The sequence below is a fragment of the Petaurus breviceps genome, unplaced genomic scaffold (genome assembly GCF_028583685.1).
Source record: "Petaurus breviceps papuanus isolate PSGF00001 unplaced genomic scaffold, PetGlider_PUasm1.0 221, whole genome shotgun sequence".
NCBI classification, from domain to species: Eukaryota; Metazoa; Chordata; class Mammalia; order Diprotodontia; family Petauridae; genus Petaurus; species Petaurus breviceps.
The window spans coordinates 9,760,452-9,776,230 of NW_027185877.1; positions in this window are offsets into that span (position 1 = coordinate 9,760,452).

Here is a 15,779-nt window from a genome sequence, read left to right on the forward strand (position 1 = left end):
GGTGATATCCATGCAAAATGATTTTTAGGAATTCTCATGCATATTACAGTAGAGATATTTCTTATTTCTTTTCTATCCAACCAAAAGTCTTCTAAACAATGTAAATCATATCCTGCTGAACCAGGTGTTCCTGGATACAGTGCTGGGTTATCTTGCCTCACAGCCCAATACTCAACATTTGGGATCTTATGTGTCTGTTATTCTCTAATTTGGAGATTTAGGGTCATCATTCTGATTAGAGGTGTATTTCCTCCCAATAGTTCAACATTCAAATTATGCAAAGCAAGGAACAAATTATCTTTCCAAGGTTGGTACGAATCACTAGAACTTAACTTCCTTAACAGTCTTTCAATAATTCCATTCACTCTTTCAATTAACCCCAATGCTTGTGGATAATATGGAACATAATATATCCATTCTATATTGTTTAATATGAAATATTTCTTCATTTCATTACCTTTGAAATGTAACCCACTGTCATTTTCAATCTGCACTGGGGTTCCATAATATAGACTTATGAGATCTAGAGTTTTATAGGTGTTTTTCTGGGTTGTATTCTTATGAAGATAAGCCACTAGGACACCTGAATAGGTGTCAACAGAAGTACATATAAATTTGCATCCTTTATCTTGTGGCAGAGGACAATATAATCTATTTGCCAAATTTGGGCTGGAAGTTTCCCCTTGCTGTCTCCTCAGTTACCACCTGAGTAACAGTTCCTTCCTTTTGCAATTGACATATATGACATTCCTCTGTTATCTGTCTTAACAAAGGGATATCAATACCTTGATCCTGTGCCCATCAGTGTGTGGCCTGGACACCTAAATAGCTGGTCATTTTGTGGACTCATTTTACTAGTACTGGATCATAAGTTTTTGTCAGTGTAGGGACAATATGTTGAGTAGCAATCTTTGCTAGTTGATCAACGTGTGTAATGTACTCATGTTCTGATGTGGGGAGGACCACATGAGCATCTACATGAAAAACTGACAAATTAGTAAGCCAAGATATGTTCCATATATCTTCCCATAATTCTTTGCCCCAGACTTGTTTACCATGAACTTTCCAATCTTGATTTTTTCACATGGTCATCCATGTAGCTAACCCATTAGCTACCACCCATGAATCAGTAAATATATGACACTGTCCTCCTTGTTCTATTCAAATGGCTTGATGAAGTGCCATAAGTTCAACACATTTGCTACTTTCACCTATCCCAGCACCTTCCAAAGTCCACCTAGTACATGGGTTATAGGTTACTGCTTTCCAATGTCTTTTATAGCCCAAATATTTTGCTGTCCCATCATTAAACCATGCATGTTAATCCATCATATTCTTCATTCCATTTTACCAAGGATTGTACCAACTGTTGCTTTGGTTCAGGGGATGTATCATTTCCCTCAGTATTGCTGTTTACTGTAGATTCATGTAGAATAGAAATTCCACTTTTGCCTGTTTTAACTCTATTTTGAATATGTCATTTCCATTTAAAAATGCTGGCTTCTTGTGCATGTCCAATTCTGTGAGAAGCTGGGGGTACTCGTTACCCAGGTCATAATCAGGATTCCAGGCCTTAATGTCATTTCATGGCCCAGAGTTACTTGTTCAGTCTCTACCAAAGCCCAATATGCAGCTAACAGCTATTTTTTGAAAGGTGTATATTGAACTCCAGATGTAGGTAGTTTCCTAGACCAAAATTCTAAAGGTACATTTCAGCTTTGTTGTTTCTACCATAAACTCCAGTTTACATAATCATCCTGTTTAGTTACTTATAATCCCAACAGACCATTTTGTATAGGCCATAAATCCAGGGCCAATTGTATAACAGCCTTGGCTTCTTCAAAAGCTTTACTCTATTCAAGTCCCCAATCAAATTTATATTTCTTCCTAGTAAATTTATACAAAGGTTTCAAAATCTGTCCCAGATTCGGTATGTGATGTCACCACCAAATAATCCTGTAAACATTTAGGCCTCTTTCTTGGTGGAAGGGATAGAAAAATCCTGAAACTTTTGTCAGGCTTGTGGAAGAATCTCTTACAGTCCCTTATTTCATTGTATACCCCAAAAATTTACATTCTGAGCTGGTCCTTGAATCTTTGCAGGGCTAATTTCCCATTCTTTACTTTTCATATGCTCAATTAAAGGTGTCAAACTCTTCTCTACTTCTTTTACATTTTTTCCCCTGTATCATAATATCATCAGTGTAGTGAGTAAGCTGTACACCAGGTACCTCTAATTCATCCAAAGGTTCAGCCACAGTCCTATGACAAATAGTGGGCCTATGCAGATATCCTCGTGGCAAGTGGGTGAAAGTATGTTGTTTACCCGGCCAAGTGAAAGCAAACTGGTCCCATTGTTTAGAGTCTATCAGGATGGTAAAGAAAGCATTGGTTAAATAAATGTTAGTAGGGGGTCCTTTCATTCTTTTTTCTTGTATCCCCAGGGCCTAGCAGAGTAGTATATGCTTAATACTTATTGATTGCTCAATGATTAAAAGTGCTGTCAATGTCTTACAAATTTTCACACCAAGGTTAAAGCCTTGTTTTTTTTTTCCCTCGATTGTCTGGCCATTTTGAATAATTTTTAGAATGACTGTTGATAGTCCTTTTGATCTTTGATAGATCCTTTTCAGATCATTTCTTTTGGAATAAGTTTATATTTTTATTTCATCCATTTATTGGTAAATAGCTGATAATCTTTTAGATTTTTTTCAATTCCCCATAGATTTTGGATGTCAGACTTTGAGGAGCACTATTTAATGAATTTTTCCAAATCAGTTTCTTTTCTTCTTATCCTTTTAGCATTGATATTTTTTGCATAAAACCTCTAAAGTTTATATATTTCAAATTATCTATTTTGTCTTTTATAATCTCTGCTGTTTTAGGAATGAATTCTTCCACTACCCATAAATCTAAAAGCTATAAAATTCCATTCTCTTCTAATTTTTCTTGCTGTTGATTCTTAATATTTTTTTTTATTTCTTAGAATTTATTCTGACCCATATTGTGGCCTCTGCAACTTTCCCCACACTTTTCTTCTTATTTCCACTCACATGACTACTACCAGTCTTTTTATTAGCTACCTTATGTCAAAAGCTAGCTAATTTTTCTCCTTGTTTCAAGTTTCGCCCCCTATCCATCTTTCATGCAACTAACTTGTCAAAGTGGTTTTCCTAAATCATAATTTTGAATGTCAACATTAACAAACAAAATAAAATAAAAAACCCTCCAGAATTTAAAATTGCCACCTGTTCCCTTCCTATGTTTCAGGTGTGTTTTTTTTTCTTGTTTTCTTTGGAGGGAAGAAGGCAGGGCAATTGAGGTTAAATGACTTGCCCAAGGTCACACAGCTAGTAAATGTTAAGTGTCTGAGGCTGGATTTGAACTCAGGTCTTCCTGACTCAAGGGCCAGTGCTCTATTCACTTTCCACCTAGCTACCCCAAGGCATACTTGTTATTTTTTTTAAATTCTGAATTTAATGAACAATGAAAATATTTTATCTCTGATGATCTTCTCTATTGTTAGTCCTGCACCATCATCAATCTGTAGTTGCAAACATTTTCTTCCATGCTTAGATAATTTGTTTTACTTTTTAATATGTTGGTCATATATCCCATTCGTGTAGGTCCATGTATTCATAATTGTAGGTTTCATTGTTTGGGTTTTGATGGCTCAGAGTGAATGTAAATAGTAATTGTTTCTGTTCAGTTCAGAAACCCTGAGGATCTTTCCTGCCCAGATTGATTCTTTTGAGTAGGCTACTTTTTGCCTCAATTCTTACCTAATCTTAAATCACTGAATGGGTGTTGTCTCAGACAAACTGACACCTGGGAAAGACCTTAGCTTAAAAAGGGCCAAGGTCTCCCAGTGCATCTTGGGCCATCTCTAGTCATCCTCATTTATGTCTTGCCACTGAACTCAGATAACTCTGGAGAAGAGAGTGAGGCTGATGACTTTGCACAGCCCTGCCTCACTTAAATGCAATTTACTTGCAAGTCACTTGCAAGTAATCATTCAAGACATCACACTGTGATCCTCCTGATGTCACTGGTCCTCTTTGAGAATGAAGGATGAACAAGAATGTGTAGGTTTAAGTTACCTTTATATAGAGAGCATATAATCACTTGTGGTATATTTTTAGTGTGAGATTTTGGTCTAAAACCATTTTTTTCCAGACTGCTTTCTAGTTTTCCCAGAAAATTTTGTCAAATAATGGGTACTTATCCAAACAGTTGGGGTTTGGGGGTTCAGGTCTATTTGCTTCTGTTATGTTGTATATTGAATTTATTCTTCTGATTAGTTTTATTTAATTTTAGCCAGTACCAAATAATTTTCTACTAAAGTTTGAACACTGGTATTTTTTGACCCCCTTTATTCCCATTTTTACATTATTTCCCTTAAAATTCTTGATCTTCATCCATCGGATGAATTTTATTATTTTTTCCAGATCTCTACCTTTTGGTGGTTAGATTAATACAGAACTGAATATATACATTTAGGTAGTATTATTATTTTATTATATTGAAATGCCCCAACAATGAGCAATGAATACCACTCTACTTATTTAGATATATCTATTTCTATAAATAATGTTTTACATTTTATTCATATACTTTATGCGAGTGTCTTAGCAGATACACTCTTAAATATTTTGTATATTCTCAGTCAGTCACTAATGATTTATTGTGTTCCTACTATGTGGCAGATACTGTGATAAATAGTGGGAATACTAAGAAATGCAAAAGATAGTCCCTGCCCTTAAGGAATACTCAATCTAATGGGGGAGACAATGTGCCAAAAATATATACAGGATAAATAAAAAATCATCAACAGAAGGAAGATACTAGAATTAAGAGAGACTGGGAAAGGCTTCCTGTCAAAAATGGGATTTGTATTTATTCATTTCAATTGATTTTCATTTTTTTATATATTTCCAAATTACATGCAACAAATTTTAACGTTTATTTTTTTAAATGGAGTTACTAATCTCCTTCCCTCTTGCCCCTCCCACCTCCTGAAGGCAAGAAATTTAATATCAATTATACATGTTAAGTCATGCAAAACATATTACCATATTAGCCATGTTGTAAAAGAAAACACAGACCAAAAAAAACCACAAGAAAAATAAATAAAAGAAACATACATCAATATACATTCAGAGTTCATCAATTCTTTCGGAGGTGGATGGCATTTTTTGTCATGGATCTTTGGAATTTTCTTGGATCATTATCTTGATCAGAGTAGTTAAGTCTTCCACAGCTGATCAGACTTACAATATTGCTGTTACTGTGTAATTCATTCTCCTGGTTCTACTCATTTTACTTTGCATCAGTTCATGGAAGCCTTTCCAGGTTTTTCTGAAATCCATCTGCTTATTCTTTTTTTTTTTTTTATAAAACAATCGGGGTTAAGTAACTTACTCAAGGTTACACGGCCAGTTATTTCTGGGTGTGGTGCTGAGTATCTGAGCTCGGATTTGATCCAGGTCATCCCGACACTGGAGCCGGTGCTCTTACTTGCTGTGCTACCTGGCCGCCCCTGCTTATTCTTTTTAATAGCACAATAGTATACCATCACAATCATATGCAACAACTTGTTCAACTATTCCCCATCTGATGGGCATCCCTTCAATTTCCAATTCTTTGCTACCACAAAAAGAACTGCTATAAGTATTTTTTTACAAATAGATTCGTTCCCCTTTTCCTTGATCTCTTTGGAATGCATACCGCTATTGTTTAGATCAAAGGGTATACACAGCAGTATAGCTCTTTGACCATAGGTCCAAATTGTTCTCCAGAATGAGTGGATTAGTTCACAATTCCACCAAAAGTACATTAGTGTCCCAATTTTTCCACATCCACTCCAGCATTTATTTCCCTTTAATGTCATGTTAACCAATCTGATGGGTGTGAGGTTGTACCTCAAAATTGTTGTTGTTTATTGCTTTTTGGAGGGCAATTGGGGTTAAGTGACTTGCCCAAGGTCACACAGCTAGGTTTTGTGTGTGTGTGTGTTAAGTGTTTGAGGCTGGATTTGAACTCAGGTCCTCCTAACTCCAGGGCTAGTGTTCTATTTACTGTGCCACCTAGCTACCCCCTCAAAGTTGTTTTAATGTGCATTTCTCTAATCAATAATGATTTAGATTGGGGTGGCCAGGTAGCATAGTGAGTAAGAGCACCAGCCCCAGAGTCGGGATAACCTGTGATCAAATCTGGGCTCAGACATTTAGCACCCACCCAGAAACACCTGGCTGTGTAACCTTGAGCAAGTTACTTAACCCCAATTGCTTAGAGGTGGCCAGGTGGCTCAGCGAGTAAGAGAACTGGCCCCAGTGTTGGGATGACCTGGGGATCAAATCTGGGCTCAGATACTTAGCACCACACCCAGAAATAACTGGCCATGTAACCTTGAGCAAGTTACTTAACCCCAATTGCTTTCAAAAAAAAAATGATTTAGATCATTTTTTCATGTGATTATTGATAATTTCAATTTCTTCTTCTGAAAACTGCCTATTCATTTCCTTTGGCTATTCATCAACTGGGGAATGGCTCTTAATTTTATCAATTTAGCTCAGCTCCCTATATATTTGGGAAATGAAGCCTTTATGAAAGAAACTTGTGAATTGTTCCCCTGGCTTCTTGTTTTCCTTCTAATTTTGGCTGCATTAGTTTTGTTTGTACAAAAGCTTTTTTAGTTTCGTGAAATCAAAATTAAGCATCTTGCTCCCTGTGATTCTCTCTATCTCATTTGGTTTTAAACTCTACCCTTATCCATAGATCTGACAGGTCCACTTCATCATACTCCCCTAATTTACTTATATCACCCTTTATGTCTAAATCATTTATCCATTTTGACCCTATCTTGGTATGTGGTGTGAGAAGTTGGCCTATATCTTGTTTCTGCAGTACTACTTTAAGTTTTCCCAGCAATTTTTGTCAAATGGCAATTTTTTACCTCAAAAGCTTGAATCTTTGGGTGTATCAAACACTAGATTACTATAGTCATTTAGTACTGTGTATTGTGTAGTTGATCTATTTCACCACTCGATTTCTTAGCCAGTATCAGACTGTTTTGATGATTACTATAGTTTCAAATCTGGTACTTCTAGGCCACCTCCCTTCACATTTTTTTCCATCGATCCCCTTGATATTCTTGGATATTTTTCTTTTTTCAAATGAATTTTGTTATTATTCTTTTCTAGCTCATTAACTTGGGCATAAATTTATAATAGTTTTGTACAATTTTGGAATGCGGCTTTTAAAATGTTTACAGGTCATGGTTTGAGATATCTGATAAGCCATTGGAGTTGTGAGACTGGAGATCAGCAAAGAGGTTAATAAGAATAATAATAGTTTTTATATACTTACATACACATATAAGTATATATTTATATACATATATTATATTAAATATGTATATTTATATAGTTATATGTAATATATGTTATATGTAAAAGTAATATGTAACTATATATTTATATAGCTCCTTCTATGTGGCAAGCACTGAGCTAAGTACTTTATAAATTTAATTTGGTCCTCACACAATCCTGGAAGTAGATGCTATTATTATCCATATTTTACAGAGGAACAAACTGGGGCAAACAAAAATTAAGTGACTCACCAGGATCAAACAGCAAGTAAGTGTCTGAGGCTGAATTTAAATTCAGATCTTCCTGACCACAGGCCCAATACTTTATCTACTGCAGCCACCTAGCTACCCTAGCAGATAAGGCTGTATTAAAACTAAATTAAAGTCCACTTCACTTATCTTCCCTCCTTGTTTGTATAGTCTTCTTCTGGAGCACACTGATTATGTCTGATAAATTCCAACTTCTCCCTTTTCCTTCTCTTTTAAGATCTTAAACATAATATAACTTCTTCCAGACCTTCTGCCTTATTTTCCCAGAACTTAGCAGAGTAGCACATAGTAGGTGCTGAATAAACATTTATTGATTAACTCCTTTAGTGACTCTTGAAATCATTAGGATTCTAAAGAAATAATTTGCTCCCACTATTAGAATATAAATACTATGCAGTGAGTAAAGCGCCAGCCCTGGAGTCAGGAGGACCTAAGTTCAGTTCCAGCCTCAGACACTTAACACCCACACACAAAAAACTAGCCATGTAACCTTGGGCAAGTTACTTAACCCCAATTGCCCTCTAAAAGGCAAAAAAAAAAAAGAATATAAATACTATTTACACTCCTGTCCAATTGCTTAAATATATTTGGAAGACATATTCTTTTTACCTTTGACTCAAGTTTGCATTTCAAAACATCAAACTCAATTCTGGTCTTTTCATCAATGTGAACCAGTGAAAAATCAGTTTGAATGGCATAGCTTAAGCTTCCCAGAATGCATGTATGCCAAGCCTAATAAGCTTAGAGATTGGACATTATTCCCACTCCCCAGTTTCTTCCTGAATTGGTACCATTAGAGTTAAATACCCTATGACTCTGTTCTTCATTCATTACTCCCTATTAGGTGATTTTAAAAATACTCTCATTTTACTGAACAGGATTAACAAGGCAGTTTCCTGTTGGTATTTGCCTAAAACTCTACAGAACTTTGAGAGACTCTGGGCCTTCAACCAGAGTGTAGTTATGCTTCTCTTCTCCTTTTCCTCATCCATGTAGTGCTGTGGGCACGGAGGTAGCACAGTCAAATTGTCCCTTCTGGCATCTGTCCTCCTCCTTCCCTTTTGAACAGTAGTATATTTTTGTTAAAAAACTATTTCTGTGGGGCAGGTAGGTGGTGCAGTGAATACAGCCCTAGAGTCAGAAGGACCTGAGTTCAAATCCATCCTCAGACATTTAACACAAAACTAGCTGTGTGACCTTAAGCAAGTCACTTAACCCCAATTGCCCTACCTTACCCCCTCCAAAAATAAAAAATAAAAAACAAAAAAACTATTTCTGTGTGACACTGTTGCTCTTCATTTGGACTCCCCTGCATTACAATGAACAAGATCTAGAAGTTTTCTATTTCATAAAAAAAACTTTAAAAAAACTAAGTATAATACTTAGCTTTGCCAGGTAAATTATTTTGAGTTGTAAGCCTTTTGCCTTCTGGAATACACATTGCAAAATCTTATTTAATCTGTAGTGCTAGCTGCCAAGTCTTATGTGATTCTGATTGTGGCTTACTGGTAGTTGAACTCTTTCTGGATGCTTGCACAGGGATGGGAGTGTACTGAGAGATGAGAGAAAGAAGCATTGACTTTTACAGAGCTAAAATCATCTCAGTTCTAACTGCCTCTATATAATTCTTCCCTCCCTCCTTTCCTTCTTTCCCTCTCACTTTCATTCCTGTATGTAGAGAGATATGCATCTCTTCCTATATGTGTACACATATACACATATGTATGTATGTATAAAGGTATATATAGGAATATACATATACATATATGTATAAGAATATGTGTGCATGTGTATTTGGATTTGACCAATTTTGTAATAGGAGTTTTGTTTTTCATTCATTCACAATTGGATTTTTGCTGATTGAAAAAAAAAATTTTGTTTGAGAAAGAAAAAGAGAGGAAGTCTCAAGTCTCTAATCATACTTCCATCCTCCATGCAAGCATTCAGAAAGAGTTCAAGTACCAGCAAAAATATATGTAACTGTACGTATATATAAACACGTATGTATGTATACACAAAGATATACATACACACATACATGTATGCATGGATAGAGAGAGAGTGGAGGAGAAGAAATGCTAAAAAGGAAGTATCTTATTGAACAAATTCTTCTCTCTATGTATCTAACATATTGTAATGGGAATGCAAATTTGGAAGATCTTCCCTGCCCCTAGACTAAAGTGCACCTGAAGCCTGGGGTGGGAGGGTTGTTTTTCAATACCGTGTTTCCCCGATAATAAGATCTATCCCGAAGATAAGCCCTCCCCTTACTGTGTAAGATTCCTCTAAAATAAGCCCTCCCCCAAAAATAAGCCCTATTAAGATTGCTACTGTAGTGAAGGTGATCCCCTGTGCTATATGCTACATTACAGCACCCTCTGTATGCACCGTCCCCCCCCCCCCCCCGTGAAACACATGCTGCACTCCGAGCTGCATCCAATCAGAGCTGCAGCAGTGAGCGCTTCATCCTGTTCTTCCCCAGTGATTTGCTTATTGAATAAAGGTACATTTTTTTGTTCACATTTACCTGTTTATTAAAATTGCTGTCAATGTTCATTAAAATAAGCCCTCCCCTGAAAATAAGTCCTCTGGTGTTTTTCTGTCCAAAAAAATTAATAAGACAGTGTCTTATTATCGGGGAAACACGGTAGATACTTCTTGATTGGCCAGTGAGTCAATAAGGTTGTTACATTCTCTGAGCCAGGAGAAGGCTATATAAGCCCTGATGTGTAGCTCTGTTTTGGGGCTCACTTTGAGAAGTGTTCTGTGATTTGATATGGATTCTGGGAAACTGTTGTCTAGAGCCCCCCCGGCTTTGAAAAACCCAGATGTTGAAACCCACATGTTGATTGGGTATGGATGTAATGGCTGGACAGTTTGGAAAGCTGTCTACTTGATCTGTTTCTGTCTTGATAATTCTGCCTGTATACTTTGAAGTTTGGGGTGCTGACCTTCTTCCCCTGAACAAGGTAAACGATATATGTCTGACTGATTAAAGTAAGCTTGTTAACCCATTTTGAGTTGCTTTCCTTTATCAAAGCAGATCCAAGAACCTGTGCTGGCAGCAAACCCTGAGGACACTTGGGGTGCTTGCTGCTACACATATCTAGCATGTATCTAACCTGAAATGAAAAACCTCCCAAGACTTGTCTATATGTACATACATATGTGCATACATATATACACACATATTTACTCACACAGAGAGGTGTGAAAGAATGTGGAGTGAGATTTTTAATATATGAATAATATATATTAAATCACACATGTATATATCAAATAATATTATATATAACAATATATGTCTATGTCAGGAAGTAGACTGAATATTTCATCAATAGTTCTCTGGAATTGTGGTTGACTGATTAGAGTTCCTAAGTCTTTTAAAGTTGCTTGCCTTTATAATATTGTTGTCATATAAATTTTTCCAGTTCTGCTTACTTTTGCATCAGTTCATATAAATCTTCATAGGTTTCTCTGAAAGTATCATTTTTTTTACAGCACAATAATATTACACTACATTTATATATCATAATCTGCCTGTTCAACTATTCCTCAATTGATGGACACACTCTGAGAATAAAGTTCTTTGCCACCTAAAAAAGTGCCTTAAATATTTTTGTATGTCTTTAGAGTTTGTTTTGCCTAGTACTAATTCCTCCATTAATATACCATTCCTCAGATTTCCCCTTCTTTCTCCCCTTTCCCACTTATTTTGCTTTTGCATTTCTCTACCCAACTGTACGTACATTCTTCCCTCCTTTGACTAGTTCAGATAGGAGAGGACTTTAAGTGTTAGTTGTTCCTCTCAAACCTTCCTTATTTGTAACAGACTTTTAATTGCACACCTTGATTTGAGATAATTTTCCCTAGCTTTCCTTTCACTCCCCAAACCCACTCTTCTCCTTTCTTTCTATTCTTTTAAGATCATCAAGACATCAGGATCAGAGAAAATGTCTAATTTCCCATTTTTGTTATACAACCTTGCTCACATTACTTTCATTTTAAAATACCTGATAAGTTATTCTTGGCTGTCAACCTCTATCATATGCTTTGGGAACATTGTATTCTAAGCTCTCTATTATAGGGATGGCTGCTAATCATGTATGATTCTGATTGTAGTATTCCAGGACTTGAGTCCTTTCTTACTGCTTATAGTATTTTTTCTTTGTCCTGAAAGCTCTGAATTTTTGCTATGATTTTCCATTTTGGGGTGAAGAGTTGAGGTTTTAATCTTAGATAACCAGAAGAATGGTGGAGCCCTTGACAGAGAGAGGGAGGCTGAGAAGAGGAGTGGCTTAGGGGGAAAGATGATGAGTTCAGGATTAAGATGGTAGTATTCTAGGACCTAGAAGAACCCAGATTTTCTGCAAATACCCCACTAAAATGGGGTAAATACTTTAAAATGCACAAGCTTGGAAAAATGAGACTCACCTGTAAACTTCTCGGTTCAGCACAGGGAGGCAGAAAAAGACTGCTGGAAGCCTGAAATAGAGAAGCTGTAATTAGGTTTAAAGTGTGGCTCAAAGAAGCCCTAGCATGACTAGAGGGAGCTTTCAAATGGAACTCAGTATGTTAGAGGCCAACAGTTAGTGGGAAACCCCTAGTCCAGTGTCTGAATAATAACTCACTGTGACTTTTTTGAGGATTTTTCCACAAAGACCTTGAAAAAGTCAAAATGAGTCATTTTCCAGCCCCAGTTGGCATAGGGAGACAAAGAGATCTGGGGACACTGGGAATAGGGCTGGCCAGTAGCATGGAGCCTAGATGGACCACTCCAATGTTCAGGGAGAGTGCCCCAAAGCAACATGAGATCCTAAAGTTATACTGGGGTGTCATATATAAGTCGCAGGAACAGGTGACAACTAGCAACATTGGCACTCACTACCCTATTCTGTTGGACAGCTAAGTGGCACAGTGGATAGAGTTCTGGAGTCAGGAAAACTAGAATTAAAATCTGGTCTTACTAGCTGTGTGACCCTGGGCAAGTCACTTAACCCTGTTTGTCTCGGTGTCCTTGTTTGTAAAATGAACTGGAGAAGGAAATGGCAAACCACTATGGTATCTTTGCCAAGAAAATGCCAAATGGGGTGACAAAGAGTCCAACATGACTGAAATGACAGAACAACATCAACCTAATTCTAGGTCACAGTTTCAGGATGGACTGTGTTGTATGGAAAGAGAAACAAGTTCAGAAGCAAGGAGCAGCAGTTTGGGACAGATAGCAGGAACAGGACTGGGTTATAGAATCTAAACCAGTCTGAAGGAATAATTATGGCAGGAATTCTAGGCTAAAGCAAAGAGCCTCCCAGCTGATTGATAGGGATTGAGTCCAGCAGCAGTATACTGTTTCTTGGATCCAAATGTAGGTCAGGGATTTGCAATGCTCAGACTCCAGGGCAACAGTGAATAGAGCACTGGCCCTGGAGTCAGGAGGACCTCAGTTGAAATCTAGTCTCAGACACATAACACTTACTGAAATAGAGAAGCTGTAATTAGCTGTGTGACCTTGGGCAAGTCACTTAACCCCAACTGCCCTACCCCCTTCCAAAAAGCAAAAAAAAAAAAACCAAACAACCCCCAAACCCAAAACAAAAACAATAAGACTTTATTCTGTGTCAGACCCCTTGGGGAGCACTGAAATCTTGTGGGTCTGAAGTCTAAGCTGTTCCTAATAGCCTAGAACAACACATCACTTGATAACCCCCCCCCCAAAAAAAAAACCCAACAAACCAGCAGCAGGACTAGCCCAGACATTCCCTCCAGAAGTGCACAAAAACTAGGCCTAATATAAAGAGCAAAGTCAGAAAATAGTCTGGAAGAATGAGCAAACAAAAAGAGCTTTAATGGTGATAGGGATGGTCAAGAAACAAATCAAGAAGAACATGATGCCAAACACCTACAAGCAAAACCAAAGAAAACCAGAGCTTGGGCACAGATCCACTTGGAATTCTTGGAAAAAAAAATGAAAGAGATTTTTTTTAAAGGAGTTAACAATGTTTCATAAATGAAATGACTAGCAGTAGAAAAAAATTAGAAATCAAATGAGAGTGATGGAAGACAGAATTAGAAAGGAATTAATATTTTGGCACAAGAGGTACAAAACCTTGCCCAAGCAACAAACTTCCTGAAAATTAGAATGGACCAAATAGAAGTCAATGACTCTCTGAAACAACAAGAAATATTAAAGCAAAATCAAAGGACTTAAAAAATAGAAAAAAAAGTAAGGTTTCTCATAGCAAAAATAGTTGACCTAGAAAACATACGAAAGTGAAATAATTTAAGAATCATTGAACTAATTGAAATCCATAACCAAAAAGAGCCTAGATATCATAGTTCAAGAAATCAGAAAAGAAAACATCACATATCTCTTATAACCAGAGGTTAAAATGGAAATAGAAAGAATCTATCCATAATCTCCTGAAAGAAACCAAAATATGGAACATTTTATGCCAAAAGACATCGGTTCTGGGAAATACTACATGCAGTCAAGGAGAAAGAATTCAAGTGCTGGGACAGTCAGAGTCACACAGGATTTATCAGCCACCACTATAGTAGAATAGAGAGCTTAGAATACAGTATAGACTTACAAACTAAGAATAACTTACCAAATATTTGAAAATGGAGGTAATGTGAGCTGGACCATATGACCAAGATGGAGGACTAGATGTTTTCTCTGATCCTGATGAGCTTCCAATCTTACAGATTTTGTAAGAAATTGTGTACCAGAGATGGTTTAGGACACCAAGAACCCAAAGAAGGTAAACACTCCATGAACTAATGCCTAACTTACCCTCCCTTAGCATCCCATTTGCCACTTAACCCATCCCCTCCCAGAAACAAGGTTGCACAAAAAGACCTGACCCATAGGCTTACAGAAGAATGTAGCTCCACACCCTTATTGCATCCAACCTCCCTTTGCAATGTCATGAAAACCAAACTCCAAACTGAAGAAATATTCTGAGGATGCAATAGCCACAGAACTCTGCAGGAGAGAAAAAGAATGGAAGGAACTGGGCAGGACAGGCTTGTTCAGTTTTACACTCTAGATAAAGCCGGGCAATATTGCTGTTATTTCTTGATGATCTTAAATGATGATTGAAAAGAGAGTGGAAGAGGAAAACACTGGGGAAGAAAGGAAAGCAATTCTAGGGGAAATCAGCTCATTACAGTGCAGAAGTAGACATCTATATTAACAAAGAGGGGATGGGGAAGCAGCTGACCCTTCAACCTCACTCTCTTCTAAACATATCAAAGAAGAATATATACACAGGTAAAGCTGGGTACAAAAATACATGTTATTCAACAAAGAGATAGGAGGGAAAGGGGAGGAGGAATGAAGATTTAGAGGAAGGATAGATTAAGGGAGGGATTAGTCAAAAGTGAAACAAATTCTTACGAAGGATGTACAAAAATATAGCACTTTTTGAGGTAGCAAAGAATGATAATCTGAAAGGATATCCATAAATTGGGAAGTGGCTAAACAATTATGATATATAACTGTAATGGAAAGGTATGATTATAGAAACCTGGGAAGACTTTTAATGGACTGATATAGAGAGAAATGAATAGAACCAGGAGAATTTTATACAATTGTAACAATATTGATTAGGTATGGGCTCTGGGAGCCCCATTGACCTCTCCTTGAGTCTTTGAGGTACAGGCTCTGGGAACCTCCTTTGGACTCTTGACTAAATCATCCCATTTGATGGGGCATTTGCATGAGGCAAAAAGCCTTACATTGTGGCTGAGCCCAAGCCTCTGTTATTAGACTTCCCACCCTCTGTTACTAGACTTCCCACTTTTGAGCCTATCAAAATCATTGGCCTAGCCCACCATTGTCTGTAGTCTTCAGGTGGCTTCCGACCCTTAATCACTCATTGACCTCATTAACTCCTCCTGAAGACCCTCCCCAAACTCCTCCCCTAGACCATCCCTAGATTCTTCCCACAACCTTCTGTATACATAAGACCCTGTCTTGTCTTCATGTTTGTGAGAGAGCCATAGAATGCCATAGAATAGTGAGAGCTCTGTAGAATTTTCTATCATAGACTTACTCTATGTCTAATGCAAGCGAACTTTTATATAATTTTACTTTTCTTTGACTGAGAAGACTCGAGTTGAATTCATTCAGCAGGAC